Here is a 20,710-nt window from a genome sequence, read left to right as displayed (position 1 = left end):
GGAGCTGCTTCTTGCAGATGTGTTATCTAAATGAGTGTCCTAGATAATGATCATAATTTTCTCCATGATTGCTCTCACTAAAAGGGAAAACCAGAAGTTAAAGGATTTCTCTACTCTTCTCTAACTTATAATTTATCCTGGAAGCTGAAATAAAAGCATGTCCCGGATGACACAGCAGTAACCCTCTTCCATCAGATGTTCCTGTATTTTAAGTTTCTTAGCTGTATAACCTAAAGGAACTACGCCTACTCTGGAGAAAAGAATTGACTCAGTGTTAGCATTTGTCACCATAAACTGTTTTGAAGTTTTTTTTTTTTTTTTTAAATAAATATATGGAAGAAGGAAGATTAGTACAAAAAGAGAACACTGAGAAGAAGAGATGCAAATGATTTGCATCCTTTTTTTTTTCTGTTTGTTTACATGTGAATATAAAGGAAAAGTGGATCTGGTGGTCTACTGCCAGTCTAATTGTTGTCGGAAAAAAATTTTTTTTCATATAAAACTCACATCCCCTCAGACTAGTCTGATGTTAAATTGTAGCAAAGACTGTGAGAGCTAAAGCACATATAGTATTGTTTTCGCTTTTCAGTTTACTTAGAAACATAGAATATAAAACATTTAAAAAATATAATGAATAAAATTCTTACTATGGTTAATAAGTTTTGCTTATCCACGAATGTATATACCACTTTTTTAGTAAACATATAGGAGATGCATTTTTGGAAAATACAGTGTCTATGACAAAGATGTCAAATTTTAATTCACATGCCATTCTGAAAAATGAATAGTGGCTCCAGCAAGATTGTATTGTAGACCTATCTTTGCTAGTATGAAAGAGTACCATGATTAATTACAATAGATACCAGCAGAAAGACTGTGCTGAGAATTTGTCATTTCTGTTCTGTGAGAGTAACACCTGATTGGACATATAGAAAACAGAAGTCCTCAGTTATAATAAGTTAATGGGGTTAACCACCAGGAAAAAAGGATGTTCTAACAAAAATAATTTTATAAATGCTTGCTTATTGGAATGTCAGGGAATTTAATTATTTTGAAAAATGCAAAGTTTCTTTTACCACATGGTGGATGTGATACAAGATCTGGCAGGGGAGAGATTTATGAAGTATGATACATTTTAGTAGCAGAAATTTACTTAGGCCCAGCTTAAATGAGAACATCACAGAGCATTGGACCAAGAGGCCAGAAACACATTTGTATGATCTGTAGCACAATCTTAGGTATATATGATAAGATAGTGTGTGTCAATATTTGTTCTCTAAACTTGCAGTATATAAAGGGTATAGTATTCTTTGAGGGATATCTTTTTTATATTTAATACATCTGTATGTTTTTAAATCAGATAACAAAGGAGAGAATCCAAATTGCCAATGAACTTGAAAATGGGACTCATAGGGAAGAAGTATTCACGATAAGTGTGGTCCAAACAAGAGTAAAGAGAAGGAATGACATAATTGGAGGTGAAGAGGAGGGAAAGATATGGAATTTAGTGTATTCAGTATTCTTGTTTAACATGGCCACTTTGAGCAAAGGGTAACAATATACACACACAGATTCACTCTATAACAAATAGGTGTATGAGGTGAGCAGCATTGATTGGTAAACATGGAGGCGTGGCTCATGGGCACTGATAGATACAGATAAGTATAGTTCATAGAAAGTGCTTAGATCTAAATATAATCAATAGTCTCAGCCTCTCAGCCATTAATACTTGGAGGAGAAAGAAATCTTAAAGTACAGCAATGATGAAGTGTCTGTCTTCAGCCACATCTGGTAATGTCTTGGAGAACGAGAAATGAACAAATGGTGTGCATCAATAGAAAGCTAGAAAAGCAAGGACAAGGAATAATTCATGCATAAAACACATAAAGAGAAGCTACAAGAACGTCCAGAACAATTGGGTTAGTAAAACATGGCAACACCATGCCTGAGGAGCCACGAGGATCTTCTGATTGGAGATTTGGAAGAGATTTTCAGGAAACCTCAAAAAGATTGGTTCAGATGTTATAAAATTTGTTTCATCATGGCTTCACATCCTTCAAGTTGCACTTTTTCTTATGATTTATTCTCACAGCCAAGTGAAACTAAGTTGCTCACAGTATGAATATAAAGTTTTTTTCTGCCTACAGTTCTTTTAAGAGCAGCCTATTGGAGGCCTTTGAATACTTTCAGCTTAGGCAGAGACCTTTTATAATAAATTGTGTTTTTCATGTTAAAAAGAAAACTTCAAAAGAAGGTGTTAACATAATTGAGGCATGATAAGTTTGACAGTAAGTGTCATTATCAGAGTTACACTGACAGCTTTTTGAAGTCAAAAAAAATATTCTTCCTACATAGACACAAAACCTCTCACGGTGTTTAAACAATTTCACCAAATATATTAATATTCTACAACTGCCCCTTCATTCTGAAGGTTACCCAAGTGAAATGGTTTTCATGATATTTGGGTTTTTTAATCTATTGAACAAAGATGCAGTACTCACTGGTATTCAATATAGAGAAGATACAAAAATTTAAAGGATGAGATGAAAGAAAAATATGAAAAGATAGTCTCGTGTTTGCCTTCTGCACACCAATGACTCACCTTGTACACACACTAGGGTGAACACCCTCCACTTTGAATATTATTGCTGCAAGAAATGTGGAGAAAAAGGTGGATAAATAGATAAATCGGGGTCATTCAAAGCTGTGCTTAAATTTAGTATAAAACCAAGATGCATTTTCCAAGTGAATTATTCTCATTTTTAGCCTTCTCTAAAAATACAGTATCCCTTAATTGTGAAAGTCATCAATTCATCACCTCTATGCACAAGATGCTTACTCTCACACTGATATTTTTAATTCTTTCATCTTTGAGCTTTAAGGATTTCTGAGTTCAAGGAACCACTAGTGCAAATATTTGATAAAGCAACAAAGAACACTTACAAATAAGTAGTGATGTGTTGGCAAGTAAATCTTGGAAGGAAACATATGTGATTACAAAAGAAAAAAAAGTAAAAGAAAACAATAGAGCAGCACCAAACAATACCAAACTGAAATAATGTAAAGAAAATCTGCAACTAGACAAAGCCTGATTTTTAAAGCGGGACACATTACTTTGAAATGCTTAGGAGGAAGGAGTTGAGATTCACCAAAAGAGATGCATACTCTTAAATTGCATACTTTTTAAGCATGCATAACTATTAAGTTGGATCCAATATTTTGAATATTACTCTTAAGAGTTTGCAGCTCTGAACACAGAAGGCCAAAGCAGGTGCTGGAAGTGAAGCAGCATAAAATAAGTGAACCCATGTATTGAGGTATAAGTTGCATTGATGAAATGGTTCAGTGAGCTGGTGGAATCACCCAATTATTTTGACATCATTTGACGCAATTTAACAATATATAACTTGGTCTCCTAGTTTATAAATTTTTGCGTCTTTCATAGGACCCATGGGAATAAGTATCCCACTAATTTTGTCATTTCCCAAGTTGAGAGATTAAGGTACAGGGACTTAATTATTGCCCCTCTTGGCCAGTTCCCCCTCTTGCCTTACCTCTCCTCCCTGATCTCACAGTATATAATCAATATATCTGGAAAAAAACACCCCCAAAGCTATAACTCTTTAAAATAATGATTCCACCATCATATTCTGTATACCCTACATTTATTAACATTGTCATGCAACAGGTATTTCTTGGCATTATTGTGGATCTTGCACTTTAAGAGATGTTTTTCTTGTGCAGCCTCACAATGGGGCCACAATTAAAACTGCATAAGAAAGCCAAAAGGTAAATAAGACATGGGATAAAGATGTATAATAGGGTGACTACAGCTTTGAAAACTGAGGAAGTCTGGTGGTAAGGTTGTGTGTGTGTGTGTGTGTGTGTGTGTGTGTACGTACACTTAAGGAATGAGCACCTATAGCATTGTGGGACTAAGGTTTAGAGAAATGCACACAAAATAAATATCTAAAGACATGGTTTGAGTCATGGCTCTGCCACTTACCACTGTGTGACCTCAGGCAAGTAACTTAAAATTCTGAGTTTCAGTTCTTGATGGATTGTGCTGGAGAGAATAAAAACTACTCCCCGAGCCTTTTCTGGAAATTAAATAAGGGCTTCTATTTTTTATAATGATGGGCCCAGAATTTGGAACAATTCTCCCACTAAATAAACCTAGAAACTGTTTTCTAAGCCAAGATCTAGGAAAAGACAGATGAGATCCAGAGAAGCAAGTCTGACATTTGAGGATGGTTTTTCCCCTGGGAAGGTTTGCCAGTCTGGAAAAGAGCCTTGAGTACCTGAGCACCAGAGAAGTTTTTTGACATATTCCCAACGATAGAAAAGCAATAGTTTGAATACAGAGGTAGCCAAACTATGGATTGTGATAAAATTCCATGGGCTTTGTTTTAGGACCCTGAAAATTGCACCACAAAGGGGAAAAAAGAATAAACTTTTTTTATGTTTTATGTTTGTCTGCTAGAGATGTCCTGGCAGAGACTGAAACCTAAATTCAAAACCTTCCAGCCCTACAGGTGAAGAAGGTAATCTATAAATGTTGGTGCCCCTTTCAGAGACAAATCTGTATCTACCAGTCTTTATCCTAAATTAAATCCAGAGAAGAATGTTTCAAATAAAATGTTCTGTCAAAATAAGAAAATAATAACCAAGTACATAACAAAGTGAGCAAGGTGAACCATAAACTAAAAATAGCACAAACACACCAATATAGGTCCAGATATTGGAGTTATCAGATATAAAGTAATTCCTAAAACAATATCACTACTGTTCTCAAAAGACAGTTTTGAGAATCTCAGGAAGACTCAACACAATAAAGGACATGAAGATTACTAAAAGCAACAGATAGATATGCTTGAAATGAAAAATGAGGTAACAATATCAGTATCCCAACTTAGGATATCAAAAGAAGGCTTTAACATCAGGTTAAACATTCTGAAAAGAGACTTCTACATGTGGAAACTAAGTTGAAGAAAGCAACCACAATGAAGCATATGGGAAAAAGTGAAAAATAGAGGATAGGAGATACAAAAATATAGCAAAAAATACATAATATAAACAGGGATTTCCTTTGGATATGTGAGAAGCCCCTGTAATATAAGCAGTTGGATTAAATTTTTAATGAAAAACTGATGATCCCATATTGAATAAGTGACACATATTTAGGACAATGGGAAATTGTTTATTATCCTATTGGTGTACATAAAGTTGTTTTACAGCATCCAGGACCATCTCATCCTTCTCACGTCTCTTGATAATTTGTTTTTACCCAACGTGTGGTTTCTGGCTAACTTTATATTTCCTACTGTGAGAAAAAGTAACACTAACTTTTGCTTTGGGCCTTTGGAAACTGATTGTATTGAAACAATACAGGTTTCCTTGCCTCTGAAGGTCTCTGATACCATTTATTGAATGCTGGTTGCACCATTACTCATGATAGTACTCATCATCCCTTTCATAAATACTTTTACAATGACTCCGAGTTTGTTACTGTCCTTCACTGATGACAACAACTAATGCAAGCCTTACACAGATTATGAAGCAAAATGTTAACAACCTTTTGTTTATGATTATGTTAAATTTTCTGCTTAGAATTTCATAGCATAAACCTACGTCAGCACATCTAGTCATGTCTTTTATTGAAACTTTTATTTAGGCCATAATCAAGAACTTCCTAAATGCGATCTCCTTCAATGCTGGCCGTACCACTGCCTTCTATATCCTACCCCAGTGGGGAAAGCTAGACATGGGGCTGGTGCACAAATCAAGAATATTCACCTCCTTTACACAGGAACATCCATTCCACATCCAGCATGGCTTCAACAAAGACCAGGGAAAGCACAATGTCACCACAGCTATCTGAGACAAGAGGAGGACAGCAGTCAGAAAGGTCCATTGGTGTTGCAAAGCAATGGTCTTCAAAGCCCTCAGAAAAGATAGGAGCAACCATGTCAAGAGGACTGCCTGTAACATGCCAGAGAGCCTGTCGAGAAGGGAAGTGACTTCTGTGAGTGTGGTGGTATGGAATTCAGAGGGTAAAAGATGCCTGCTTGTGTTGCCCCTGTCCCCAGGTGCTGTAGATCAACAGTAGCACCCTAGTTAGAACATGGATAAGTGCAAGCTGACGTCCACATCTATTTACATAAGCATTGGACCATCAGTAGTCCACATTGTGCCATGTCCAGTGTGAGTAAGAGTCACTCAAAATACAGTATTTTTGTGAATGGTGTGAGAAAATGGTCTAGTTTCAATCTTCTGCATGTTGCTGTCCAGTTCTCCCAGCACCATTTGTTAAAGAGACTGTCTTTTTTCCATTGGATATTCTTTCCTGTTTTGTCAAAGATTATTTGACAATACTTTTGTGGGTCTAGTTCTGGAGCCTCTATTCTATTCCACTGGTCTATGTGTCTGTTTTTGTGCCAATACCATGCTGTCTTGATGATTACAGCTTTGTAGTAGAGGCTAAAGTCTGGGATTGTGATGCTTCCTGCTTTGTTCTTCTTCTTCAAAATTACTTTGGCTAATTGGGGCCTTTTGTGGTTCCATATGAATTTTAGGATTCCTTGTTCTAGTTTCGAGAAGAATGCTGGTGCAATTTTGATTGGGATTGCATTGAATGTGTAGATAGCTTTGGGTAGTACTGACATTTTAACAATATTTATTCTTCCAACCCATGAGCACGGAATGTTTTTCCATTTCTTTATATCTTCTTCAATTTCCTTCATAAGCTTTCTATAGTTTTCAGCATACAGATCTTTTACATCTTTGGTTAGATTTATTCCTAGGTATTTTATGCTTCTTGGTGCCATTGTGAATGGGATCAGTTTCTTTATTTGTCTTTCTGTTGCTTCATTATTAGTGTATAAGAATGCAACTGATTTCTGTACATTGATTTTGTATCCTGCAACTTTACTGAATTCATGTATCAGTTCTAGCAGACTTTTGGTGGAGTCTAACCTGCACTTACTTTGAAAACTTTTGTGACTGGTGTAAGGGACACAAGAGAGGAGGGTTATTGTGTAGGACAAGTTTCACCTAACACTAATGGAATCACCACTGTCTACTAGCTCAATGGAATCTCTTTCATTTCGTGCAATTTTAACGAGGAACCTATCCAGTGACAGTTGCTTTTGCCTCCTTTCTGAGGATTTCACGGAAATGTGACATTGCTTTGATGATCACCCACAATCCCACAATGAAAGAGAGAGAGAGAAGAATCATTGGCTCAGTTGTGATCATGTGACAATCAGCATCACATACTACTTGGATTGCAGGACATCACTTGTTTATCAAGTTAAAATTTATTAGAAAAGTTTTGCTCATCTTACAGAACACTCACAGAACGAGTTACTCGCAATCCAGAGTTTTGCTGTATTTCAGTATACTTCTGGCAGCCCAGCACAGCATGATCCCATTAGAGAAATACTATACTGCCCAGCAGGAACAGTTCATTCACTGAGCTGCCCTTTTGAAATTGAGGTCCACGCATAGAGCTCCAGAACAACTCCACAAGCAGAAGTTCTGGAGCTTCTGGGAGGATCTGATTGACTCACATGTAGTATAAAAGGCCAGAGATTGCCTCAGAGGGGCGAAACAAAGATTGAGGCCCATGAAAGCTAGGCCTAGGGCACTCTGCCTAGTTGGAATTGCCACAGAGAAGGGTTTGGAAAATGGGAAGGGAGACATTTCAAAGCACAGAGTTCCCTGAGGTGTGAGGCGTAGAGCATAAACCCTGTGTGCCCAAGTCTAAGGGAAATAATAAATACACATATTATGGGATGCCAGAAAGAAAAATCATAAAGTAGAAACAATAATTGAAGTAATCTGGCAAAAGAAAACATAAACCACAAGTACGTAACATTATACCCATTAAATTGGCAAAAATTAATACATACAGTAATTTTATATTTTAGAATGTTCACACCCATGCATTCATACATAGCACATCCAGTTGCAAATTGGTATAGGCACTTGTGAAAACAATGTGACATTATCCTTTAAATGTGGACAGTTATTACCATTAACTCACTAATTCTCGTGTGTGTGTGTGTGTACTCATGTGTATCCTAGAGATACTCTTATGTGTGTATGTCAAGAGATACATCTATGAATGAATGTTATAATAGCATCTATAATAATTTCAGAAAACTAGAAATGACCTCAAAGTGCAACCAAAAACAATGAAATGGTGACCCAGACATAGTCCATGAGGTGGAATGTAAGATACAGGTTGCAAAAGGGTACATAAAACTTTGAATCCATCTGTATGAAGCTCCAAGAATGCCCAGATGAAATATTATATTATTTAAAGATAGATTCATGGTTAATAAATTGGAAATAAGAACAAAGGGATGATTTTTTTAAGTTTATTTATTTTGAGAGAGAGAGAGAGAGAGAGAGAATCTCAAGCAGGCTCCACTTTGTCAGCACAAAGCCTGATGCGGGCTTGATCTCACTACCACAAGATTATGACCTGAGCTGAAATCAGGAGTCAGACACTTAACCCACTGAGGCACCCAGGTGCCCCTCAAAGGGTGATTTTTTACAAAAGTCAAAATAATGCTTCTGTCTTGGAGAAAAATGGACATGGATAAGAGAAGCACACAGGAGAAAGATAGATAGTGATAACATCATAATTCTTAGGCTGTGTGCTTGGTCCATGGGTGCTCATTTTATTACTGTTCTTTTATGGCGTCCATGTCCTTTGTGCCAAAGATTATATTGATTATGTTAAAATTGATATTTTAATAAGTAACAAGAATGTGAACTAAGGCATTTATAGTAAGAATGAGTAAGAAGCCTAGGATATGTCTTGAAATGTCTTAGACTCTTGAGGATTTCGTAGAGTAGTAGAATGTATTGAACCAGTATAAAGGTCAGAATAAAGAGCTTTTAGGAAACTTGAACATTCTAGAAAACGGCTATCAAGTTAAGTAAAATACGACAAATTTCATGAGATATATATACATACAAAACCATTTAAATATAAATGGTGAGCTACTGTAATCATTTGGAGGAATCTAGCATGGCTTATTGGAAAACATGGCATTGGATATTGCCTTAAGGGAACATTCAACTTGACCATCAGATACAGGTTCATAGTGTCTTCCAGTAGGAAACTGAAGGTACTGTTCTGGTGAAAAGTCCATTGATGTCATATTTATAGACTAGACTGAGGACACTGTCAAGTAGCAATAGTTGAATATCCTGGAGTTTATTGAAGTTGTTTTCACAAAATCTTGAAAGTCCCCAGGAGGGGGGAAGTAAATGGGGGATTGCAGATTAATCTGGCAGAGATGTGTAGGGTGAACGTGGCCTGTGAGTGACCAGAAGCAGAAAGAACTAGGAGAAAGTTACTGCATTTTTCCAGGTAGGAGTAAGGGCCCCAGCTGCAATGGTGATGTTGAATACTGAATTATTTTAGACCATGCATTTTCCCAAGTGGATTTTCAGCTTTCATATTAATAAGGAGAATAGTGAAAGCTTTGATTTTTCTCGGGGAATGGTTAGAAAAATTATCCCATCTGTATAGTAATTCCCCAAACATGGATGAGTAGAAGAACCAGTCCAGATGAGTATAAGCCCCCATTTAATGTTCTGAGTGTCAGCTGAAAGTTTTGCCCTAGTTTTCCACAATATCAGGGACTCATGGTTTACTAGTGTCCATTATATTTTTGAAAATGATTCCAACCCCCAATATTAGTTTTATTTCAGTGGCCTAATAAAAAAGAAATCTTGGAGTTTGCCTAGAGGCCATAAAAGATGAGGTGTCTAAAACAGGGCTAAATAGAAGGGATATTTGCCTCAGACTCCCTAGAATTATAGCAGAGAAGACAGCAATGATTGCCCTTTTCATTGGGAATTTCTCAAGTGAATAGGTGCTGTCTTTTCTGATGGTGTCATTGCCAAAGTTATTGAGAATTTTAATGTTACAAATAATTTTACTGAACTGACACTATTGGAAATAATGAAATGGTGAACCATAAAGGGTCTTTGCTTGAAAAATAGACTATTTTAAGGTATTTTTTCAAAATGTAGTGTGTGTGTGTGTGCATGCATATATGGACATATGTATTCAGATTAGATATATATTTTCTCTATATGAACATTTAAGAAATCAGTGATTTTTTTTTAATTAAGGTATTTGTATTATATTAAATTCATTGTTTTCACTTGTAAAATTGGGCCCTGGAAAGCTGGATTCAGTACTTAAAATCATATTAAGGGGCACCAAGGTGGTTCTGTCAGTTGAGCATCCGACTCTTGATTTTGGCTCAGGTCATGATTCCAGGATTGAGCCCTGTGTTGGGCTCTGTGCCGAGTGTGGAACCTGCTTGAGATCCTCTCTCCCTCTCTGTCTGCCCCTCTGCTGCTCACTCACATTCTATCTCTAATAAAAAATAAATAAACATAAAACCTTATTAAATGTTGAAAAGATATCAACTTTAGTATTCATCAGAGAAATACTAATTAAACTATGCTCCCACTCACTGTAAAAGTGGCCAGATTTAAAACTTGGAAAATATAAATGTTAGCAAATACATGGGGGCAGCGAGGACTCAAGGCCCTCATGAGTGTGTAGTGTAAACTGGGACATTTGTTTGGCCACCTATCCACCAAGGCCAAGCCTGTGCATATTCTAGGACTCTAGTTCTAGCCCTGGCTACATATGCAACAGAAATAAGTACAGATGCTCCTCAAAGTACATGTGGAATATTCAAGAAAGCACTGATTTTATTAGGTCCTAACCTAAAGTTACTAGAATCCCCAATGGTAGTATGACTAAGGAAATCCTGTTTATCCACTCAACAGACTATTATTTGGCATTGAGAATGAATGGCCTCGAATTCCATACAACAATATGAATGAATCTAACAAACATACCGTTCAGTTTAGACATTAAAGGGCTTATAATTGTTTGTTTCCATTCATATAACATACACAAAAATTGGTAAAACCAATATAAACTGTTAAAAAGGGAAGTGATTATCCTCTATGGGTATTGACTAGAAGTATCATGAAGGGGTCTTCTGGGATGCTGTAACAATTTGTTCCTTTTTCTGGGTGCTGTTGTAAGAATATGTGTTCTCAACTATGTGCGTGTGTATACACATATACGTTTATGTATAATCTTATATACATAATTATAATCCTAATTCTGTATTATTAATTATATTCCTATGTGTATATGTAAATACATCAATGAAGTTTTATAAAGTATTAAATCATTTAAAGTTTAATTTTATCGGGAAGATGATAAAGGCAACAGCTTCAGCTGAAAAATAAATGCTTGATAATCATTTCATGTAAGTCAAATTCAGTAGCATGGGATGATCATATTAATCAGGGTTCTCCAAAGAAACATTATATAAATATATGTGTGTGTGTGTGTATGTATGTGTATATGTGTGTACATATATATGAAATTTATTATATATGAAATTATATTATATATGAAATTATTTATATATTATATATGAAATTTGTTATACGGATTGCCTCATGATTATGGAGGATGAGAAGTTGTAAGTGTGAGGCCCGGGAAAGCCAGTGGTGTGGTTGAAATACTGAGAACAAAGAGTATGAAGGGCAGAAGGATATTCCAGCTTTGGGAGTCAGAGTGAATTCAGCCTTTCTGGCCTTGTTGTTCTTTCTAGTCAAGTCCTCAACAGATTGTATGATGCCCACTCACACGGGAGAAAGCCATCGGCTTTACTTAGCTCACCAATCCAAATGCTAATCTCTCTGGAAACACCCTCACAGACAAACTCAGAACAAATGTTTAACCACATAGCTGGGCATCCCATATCTGTGTCCACTCACATTGACATATGAAATGAATCATCACAATGAGTCATGAACATTTAGCATGTAGTTACAATGTATTCTTTCTTCCCCCTTGAATATATTTGATTCCTCTGTGTAAGCCCTATTTATACTCACTTAAGATAGTATGAATGCAGGATGTCTGGGTGGCCCAGACAGTTAAGTGACCAACTCTTTATTTCAGTTCAGGTCATGATCTCATAGTTTGTGAGTTCAAGCCCCACATCAGGCTCTGTGCTGACAGTGCAGAGTCTGCTTGGGATTCTCTTTCTCCCTCTTTCTTTGTCCCTCTTGTGTACATGCTCTCTTTCTCTCTGTCAAAAATAAAGACACTTTAAGTAAAAGATTATATAAATAAAGAAAAATACAAAGAATATATTAATTCAGTCACCTGGAGAGGAATGTTTAGGTCCATAGACATGCCAATCCATAAATCAGTTATTCATTCATTTAAAATATTTATTGATAGTTTGTGCCAAACCATGTATCAAATGTTTCAAGTACAATGGTAAGCAGTAACAGAAACTGCACAACCATCACTAGATTCTATTCTATTGGAAGGATACAGAAGATAGTCACATGATCACCTAAAAATATATCTAAAATTACAGTTGTGGTGAGTGTTATGAAAAAGAGACAAAAGCAATGAGAAAAGTACAAAAGTGCAGTTTGCCTGGTGAGCAAGCATAAATGTGCTGTGTTCAGAAAGCAGAATGGGAAATAGCTATTCTAAAAGGGCAGAGAAAACACTGGCAGGCAGAGGGAATAGCATGTGCAAAAGCCCTGGGGCAGGAGGGACTGTAATCAATTATAGGAAAAGAAAAGGCCACTGTTCGTAGAACACAAGGATCTGACACAGTGGTTGAAAACACTCATGCATAAGAATTTCCTGGAGGGTTTGTTAAACGCATGCTGCTCATCCTCCCCCACCCCGTTGTTTCTGATACAGTAGGCTGTGTGGGGGCTGAGAATTTGCATTTCTAACCAGTTCCAGGTGACACTGATGCTGCTGGTCTGAAAATCATAACGAGGAAACAACTGACCTGGAGAAAACATGGTCTTGCACAAGGCTTAGTAGGAACCAGACCACTTAAAGCTCTGGAGGACATGTTAGGAAATTTGTTATTTATTCTAAAAATAATGGATGGCACTGAAAGTGGGAGGTGGGAACTGGGGAGTGACCTAACGTGATACATGTTTTAATACTTTCAGTACTGGCATGGCACGTGTATGAAGGCACTGGAAATCGATTAGGGGGGCATTGTGACACTCTAGGTGAGGGCTGATCGTAGTTGGACTGTGGTAATAGTGACGAAGACAGAAAAGACATATTAGAGAGGCTTTTCTGTTCATTTTTCTATCACAGTATTTTGTGATGGATTGGATGCAGGTGGTCAAGAAAGAGAGAGACTGATGAGGATTTCTAAATTTCTGGTTCTCATAACTGAGTGGCTGGAGGTGGCACCCACTGCCATAGATAAAATTAGAAGACGGCGGGGCGCCTGGGTGGCGCAGTCGGTTAAGCGTCCGACTTCAGCCAGGTCACGATCTCGCGGTCTGTGAGTTCGAGCCCCGCGTCGGGCTCTGGGCTGATGGCTCAGAGCCTGGAGCCTGTTTCCGATTCTGTGTCTCCCTCTCTCTCTGCCCCTCCCCCATTCATGCTCTGTCTCTCTCTGTCCCAAAAATAAATAAAAAACGTTGAAAAAAATTTAAAAAAAAAAAATTAGAAGACAGAAGATCACTTAGTTTATGTTTGGTCAAACGAACTTGAAACTTGTTTGGGATGTCCGAACGAAGATATAAAGCACACAGTTTTGGTCTACCAGTCCACAGTTCTGGATATGCAGAGACTGAATGTGCGTATTTAAGATTCATCTGCAGTCTGGTTGTCCAGAAACCGAGTTGGCCTAAGAAAATGTAGAGGAAGAAGAGACAAAGGACTCAGGACGGAGTCTAGAGGAACTCCCAACACTGAGCAGCCAAGTACGGGTAATGAGCCCACAAAGGAGAGGGAGAACATTACCAGAGTTATGAGAAGAAAATCAGGAGAGTATGTGGTGCCAATTCAAGGGAAGGAAAATGTCTAGTCAGATGAAGACTTTTCAAGAAGCTTATCAACTGATAGAGAAAATAGGATAGGGTAGTAGCCAGTAAGAAAATTAAGAACAAGGGCAGACTGATTGATGGATTTGTTCATTTATCTATTGGGAGAAAGTAAGCATGCTGGGAAGTTGATGGGAGTAACCTCTTCAGAGGACAGTGTTAAGGAGAGCGGATCTGTCAGATGTTACTTCCTTTCTATGTGTCTCTGTCTCGTCTCTCTCCCTTTGTCACACACACACACACACACATACACACTCATTAATTTCTCTGGTGTAAAAGGATAGCTTCTTTGAACTTGCATTTTTTACTGATTCAGTTGAATCTTTTTAACATCCTAATTAAATTAGCCATTTACATTACTTTGTATGTAAATTGCCGATGTCTTAAGTGTATTTTTTCTACTATAGCACTCATTTTTTCTTATTGTTTTGTGAGAACACATTGTATGTTAAAACTAGGTGTTGATGTGTTTCTGTTATTCATGTTACTTTTTTTTAACATTTTGTATTTTATTATTTATATTGTACCCATCCTAAAATGTCATTTCAATAAAACTATCCTGTCCTTTTCAGTCTCTGACTTTGGTGCCAAGCTAAGAATCACTTTTCCCACATCAAAATTAGATAAATATTCACATGTATCTTATTCTACTAATTTTAATGCTTTATTTTTTATCTTTTGAATTTTGAGTCCAGCTTGTATTTATTTTTCCAAAGTGTATGATAGAAATCTTACTTGTACTTTTTCTCCTGAATGCTTAACCAGCTCTAAAATACTATGCATTTTCAAACTTTTATTTGAAATGTCTAAAAGGTAATGTCAAATGCTGAATTGAGTTTGTCACTTTGGATTTTTCTGTGTCCAAGTGCATGTCCCTGTACTTTGGAAGATCTCACTCAAGAAAAGTTGACTTAATTCACAACCTGCACATTCCTTCACATTTTTTGGTTTCCATAGCCGAATTGAAGTACTAAAATTACTTCACTTTTTAAGAAGCCACCTAGAAAGTTGACCTAGATTGTAGTTACCCATCTGTTTAAAGAATTGTGTTACATGGGATATTCTCTTTCTGTTCGGGCTATCCATTGGCAATTCAGAATGTATACAAAGAAAGGTATACAGAACTCATTATATTTTTGAGTCTTGGTGCTTTTAGAGATTACTTTTCTTCTTTAGAATTCCTTTATAATAACTAAATAATAAAAGAGGACATTTTTAAGATTATTTCCTGTGTCACAGAACAAATATATTTTAATTTCAAAGGTGCAATGCAAATAAGATGTTTTCGGCATTCCCACTCAGAAAGATGTATGCACAATCTCCTTTATCCCCCTTTAAAAAAGTTGCCTTTATTCATTTATCGAGGTATAATTGATGTATAACGTTTATATATATTACAAAAGGAATACCACAGTAAATCTGGTTAACATCCATTGCCATATATAGTTGCAAGGTTCTCTTCTTACGATGAGAACTTTTGAGATCTACTGTCTTAAAAACTTTCAAATACGCAATACAGTGTGAACTATAGTCACTGTGCTATATATTACATCCTGAGGACTTATTTTTTTAAGGTTTGTCTGTTTGTTTAGAGAGAGAGTGTGTGCACATATGTATGCATGCTAGCAGAGGAGGGGCAGATACAGAGGGAGAGGGAGAATCCCAGGCAGGCTGTATGCGATCAGTGCAGAACCCGATGCAGGGGCTCAATCTCACGAACTCTGTGATCATGACCTGAGCTGAAATCAAGAGTCTGTTGCTTAACCGACGGAGCCACCCAGGCACCCTCTGATGACTTATTTCTTTTATAACTGATAGCTTGACCTTTTCACCTTCTTCACTCATTTTGCCCATTCCCCAGCCCCTGCCTCTGGCAACCCACCGATCTGAATATGAATTTGTTTTGTGTTGTTTTAAGATTCAACTTATAAGTGAGATCACAAGGCATTTGTCTTTGTCTCACTTCACGTATCATAATGCCCTCGAGTTTCATCCAAATTGTCACAAGTGGCAAGATTTTATTTTCTTAATGACTGAATAATATACAATTGTATGTATGTGTTTGTCTATACCTATATCTAATTTCACAGTTGTTTTATCCATTCATTCATCCATGGACACTTACGTTATTTCTGTATCTTGGCTCTTGTAAATAATGCTGCAGTGAACACGAGGGGTGCATGTGTCTTTTTGAGGTGGTGTTTTCATTTTCTTCAGATAAATAATCATAAGTAGAATTGCTGGATTATATGGTACTTCTGTTTTTAACTTTTTGAGGAACCTCTGTACTATTTTCTGTGGTAGCCACACCAATTTACATTCCTTCCAGCAGTGAACAAGGGTTCCCTTTTCTTCACATGTTCGCCAACGCTTGTTAACTCTTGTCTGTTTGATAACAGCCATTCTAACAGGGGTGAAATGATGATGACTTCCCTAATGGCTAGTGATATTGAACATCCTTCCATGTACATGTTGGTCATCTGTATATTTTCTTTGGAAAAATGTCTACTCGGATCAAAAGGTATGATGTTTACAATCACACAGTAATAATGAGTAGATTATAAGATCCAAGAACAATGAACGTAACCGTCTGCCCTTCTTGGTCATATATGTAACCGGAAAGTTCTTCATTACTAACATGTAAACACATGTGTCTTTTCCTTTCTTTTTTAGATAATGGGATCAATGTGAATACATTTTTTCACTCGATAATGTGTCTTGAGTAGGGGCGTCTAGGTGGCTCAGTTGGTTAAGTGTCTGACTCTTGTTTTCAGCTCAGGTCATGATCTCAAAGTTCATGAATTCAAGCCCCACGTCGGTCTCTGTGCTGACAATGCGAAGCCTTCTTGGGATTCTCTGCTTCCCTCTCTCTCTCTCTCTCTCTCTCTCTGCCCCTCCCTCACTTGTGCGCACGCGCACATTCTCTCCCTCTGTCAAAAATAAACATTTTTAAAAACGTGTCTTGAGGCTATCATATGTGAATTAGACTGGTATATCTCATTCTTTTTAATGGCCACGTCATTACATGGCAGTATTGTAATTTAGCTAAATCTGTAAGACAGTATCTATGAGTTTGAGGTATCTTTTTTCTTTCTCTATTACAGTGTTGCACCCAGTATGCAGAAATGCCCCCCTCAGTTCCTGACTGGTCTCCCTGAGTCTGCTTTTGCCTCTCAGGCTTCCTTAATGCAGTAGTCAGGCTGACCCTGTAAAAAGCCTTACCAAACGTAGACTTGCTACATCACTCAGAGTGAAGCCAAATCCAGACGATGACAGACAGCCCTCGCATCATCTGGACTTCCGTTGCCTCTCTGACTCATCGCCTTTGTTTCTCTTCACTCAGCTGAGTTCTTGAGGTTCACTGAACACTGTGAGCATGTTCCAGTCTTAGCATCTTTATCCATATCGCAGTCTATATCTGGAATGCTTAGTCACTCCATATCTACACAGCTCATTCTTTTTTTTTTAACTTTCTAATGTCTATTTATTTTTGAGAGACACTGTGTGAACAAGGGAGGGAGGGAAGAGAGAGGAAGACACAGAACCCGAAGCAGACTCCAGTCTCTGAGCTGTCAGCACAGAGCCGACGCGGGGCTCAAACTCAAAAACCGTGAGATCATGACCTAAAAGTTGGACACTTAACCTACTGAGCCACCCAGGCACCCCACTTACTGTCTTTTTTTTTAATGTGAGTTTGTCTCAAGTGGCATCACAGTAAGGCCTTACTGGGCCATCCTATCTAAAGTTGCAATACATGTCCCCAGCCATCTCAAACCTCTGTGCCTACATCATTATTCTCCTTAGCACTTACTCCACTATATAGTATATGGAATATCTGTGTCTTACTTTCACTAGTCTTATTTATTGCCTTTTCCTCTTACGGCAGAGATTTGTATTTGTTGTGTTTTCTGCTGTATCTCTTCTGTATTTTCTTCTAAATCTGTATGTTTTAGAAGCATACCCAACACATAGTTTTAGCCAATAAATATTTTTCATGCATGAATTTTGCTTATATGTGTGCATTTGTCTGTAAAATAGATCCGTAGAATGAAAATATTAATAGGAAAGGTATGGACATTTTAATTTCTGATGTTTCTCCAGTGCTATGTCAGTTACCTTGACACCAATATTTATGCGACTGTCCATTTTTCATGTCCTTGCCAACAATGGATATTATCAATCACTTGAATGTTTAATAAACATAAAGTATATTTATTGTTATAATGCATTTTTATTGCATACGATCAAAAGTTTTTCTCATATATATTTTAACTCATTTCTCTATATTAATTGCTTATTTCTTTGCCTATTTTTTTCTTTAGCAATAGTAGTATTTCATTTGATTAATTAGAACTGTTTACATATCTTTGGGTATAATTCCTTCAGTTGCTGTCTCCTTTTAAAATATTTTCTCTTGCGAAAATGTCTAACTTTAACTTTATTATGGCTTCTTTCTTTGTAAAGAAATTTCTGATTTCTATTTATTCAGATTTTTTTTTTCCCTTCATGGATTCTGTTTCGTGTCTTCCTTAAGAAAACATCCCCAGCTCCGGAGAGATTTTTTATTTTAATACTTTTATATTTTTGTGTTTTACATTTACCTCTTGCATGTGCCTGGACTTTGTTGTTTGAGAAGAGTGGTATATGAATGGTGTGAAGTAGCTTCTTTGCTAAAATTTTAAATGATTGAGAGATTATCTCAAAAGGTTATTGTTTTTTTTTTCCCTCAGTATGCTTACAGGACATTAATTCCTAGTGTTTTCAGAAAGAAATAAGCCTATTTGTTTAACATGTTTGGGTATTCTGAGGCACTGATACTCTATGTACTGTGGTAGGGCAAAGACATTGAATTTTATATAAATTTGAAAGAATTTTATTAAAATATATTCTCTCTTACTAGATCTCCTGCTTTTGACAGCTGAACAGACCTCCACAGAGCCAGACTGGCCATTAGTACTTTGATTTTCACAATGCCTTTCTTTATTTAATAGGCCTGAAATATTGATTAACATTTACAGATTCAATTCCGAGCACTTGCCAGAGGTTAGGGAGAGCCCAGAGTGAGCTGCTTATGCCAGTCAAATTCTAAGGTGTAATGAAATTCCCCACCGTGCCTGTCAACTTATCCTGCACACAGGTCATTTCCCACATGGTCTCTGGTGTTGAAAGAAGCCATTTTCACTTCAAATATTTCATAGACAATGGGGGAAAATGATATGGCACTAATATTGTGTTCTTTGCCCTGCTGTGGAGAACTGAATAGCCTCCATTATATAGTAATGCTCTTTTGAAAGGAGGGCCTTCTCTGCCCAGAAGGGTTCAGGGGAAATCAAGAAGAGACATGGCATTTCAGGTGGACCATGGCGTTTCCCCCGTGTGTCTTTTCCTCCTCACTCCAAGTTTCAGGCCCTGGGAATTCACAGTTGACGAAGTACAAAAGTCATGAGCCTTTACTTCAGTTGGTTGATCCTACATACTTACTGACCCAGGCATGTGGGGGACTGAGCTCTAGTTCTTTCTTTCTAATCAATTGCTTTTCAGTTCCCCCTTGACACTTTGAGCGACACAAGCTAAAAGACCTTGGCGAGAAATCCAGGACTTTATTCGGCCATTCTTAAGATCACTCTCATTTCACTGACTTGGAAACTGCTTGTTGATTTCTTCATCCTCAAGGAATTGTATAATTTAGGATTTTACTTTTCAGACCTTTTCTTATTCTTCCTTCCCTAAATGATGTTAAAATATACATATGATTCAATTGTATGCTCAGGTAGAAACCCTGGAGAGTGATTTAAGACATGGATCACTATTTGGGAGATCTATAAATTAAACAAGCAGGATTTCTATAGAAGGGGTAGCTAATTAATGTCATACTATTTACAACTGTATAAGGCTATTTTCTGAGAAGGGAAGAGGTATTTAAAAATAACCTGTCAAATTAAGTGGGATTTACTTTATTAGAAATAGTCTAGGAGGGCCTTTTTAATTCAGTGTAGAGAATGTAAGTGACTCAGTTATTTTATTTTGTTTCATATGTTATTTTATATTTTGTTAATTTATTTTTAAGTTAGTTAACCTACAGCGTAGCCTTGGGTTCAGGAGTAGAACCCAGTGATTCATCTCTTATATATGACACCCGTATATGTTGAAATGTGTGTTCCTTTGCAGAGGAAAAGAATCCTCTACCCCTGCTGCCTACCACCTGTCTCAGCCAGTCTGTCTTATCCTACTTCCTCGCGTTCAGAATGTTCAGCATGCAAGGTCTCCAACTTTTGGCTGAGCAGCACTTCATAGGGGTGTTTGCCAACTTGCTCACGCTAATAGAAAATCTATGCTCCAGATCAATATTGATTAAGCAACAAAGGTTCGAAATATTTAATTTTCCATTACAGGGAAGCAAAAAGCATCCCTTGATACCAAGTCTCCGTCAGTGCCAATCTCTGCAAAGTTCAGACGTCTTGTGCCAACACACTCCTACCATCAAAAAAATTTTAATGCAAGAAAACAAGCAAAGCTATCTAGCATTCTCAAGTTACTTCTCTTCTGGTACTTCACCTATGTGGCATTTTGAACTTGCTTATAATACAGTCAATGCAATTTTAAGTATGTTGACATTATCAGAACCCCAGTCAGCCCTGGTTTCAGTTATGCTATGGGCACAAATTCTGTTTTGCTGTAGGCACAGTTTTTAAGTAGGCTACAATTGGCATGATTAGGCATAGGTATATAAATCAAATATAATGAATGCAAATTGGTAGTGGAA

The sequence above is a fragment of the Puma concolor genome, chromosome B4, assembly GCF_028749965.1.
Source record: "Puma concolor isolate L17-30 chromosome B4, mPumCon1.1.hap2, whole genome shotgun sequence".
NCBI classification, from domain to species: domain Eukaryota; kingdom Metazoa; phylum Chordata; class Mammalia; order Carnivora; family Felidae; genus Puma; species Puma concolor.
Note: the sequence above shows the minus strand (reverse complement) of the source record.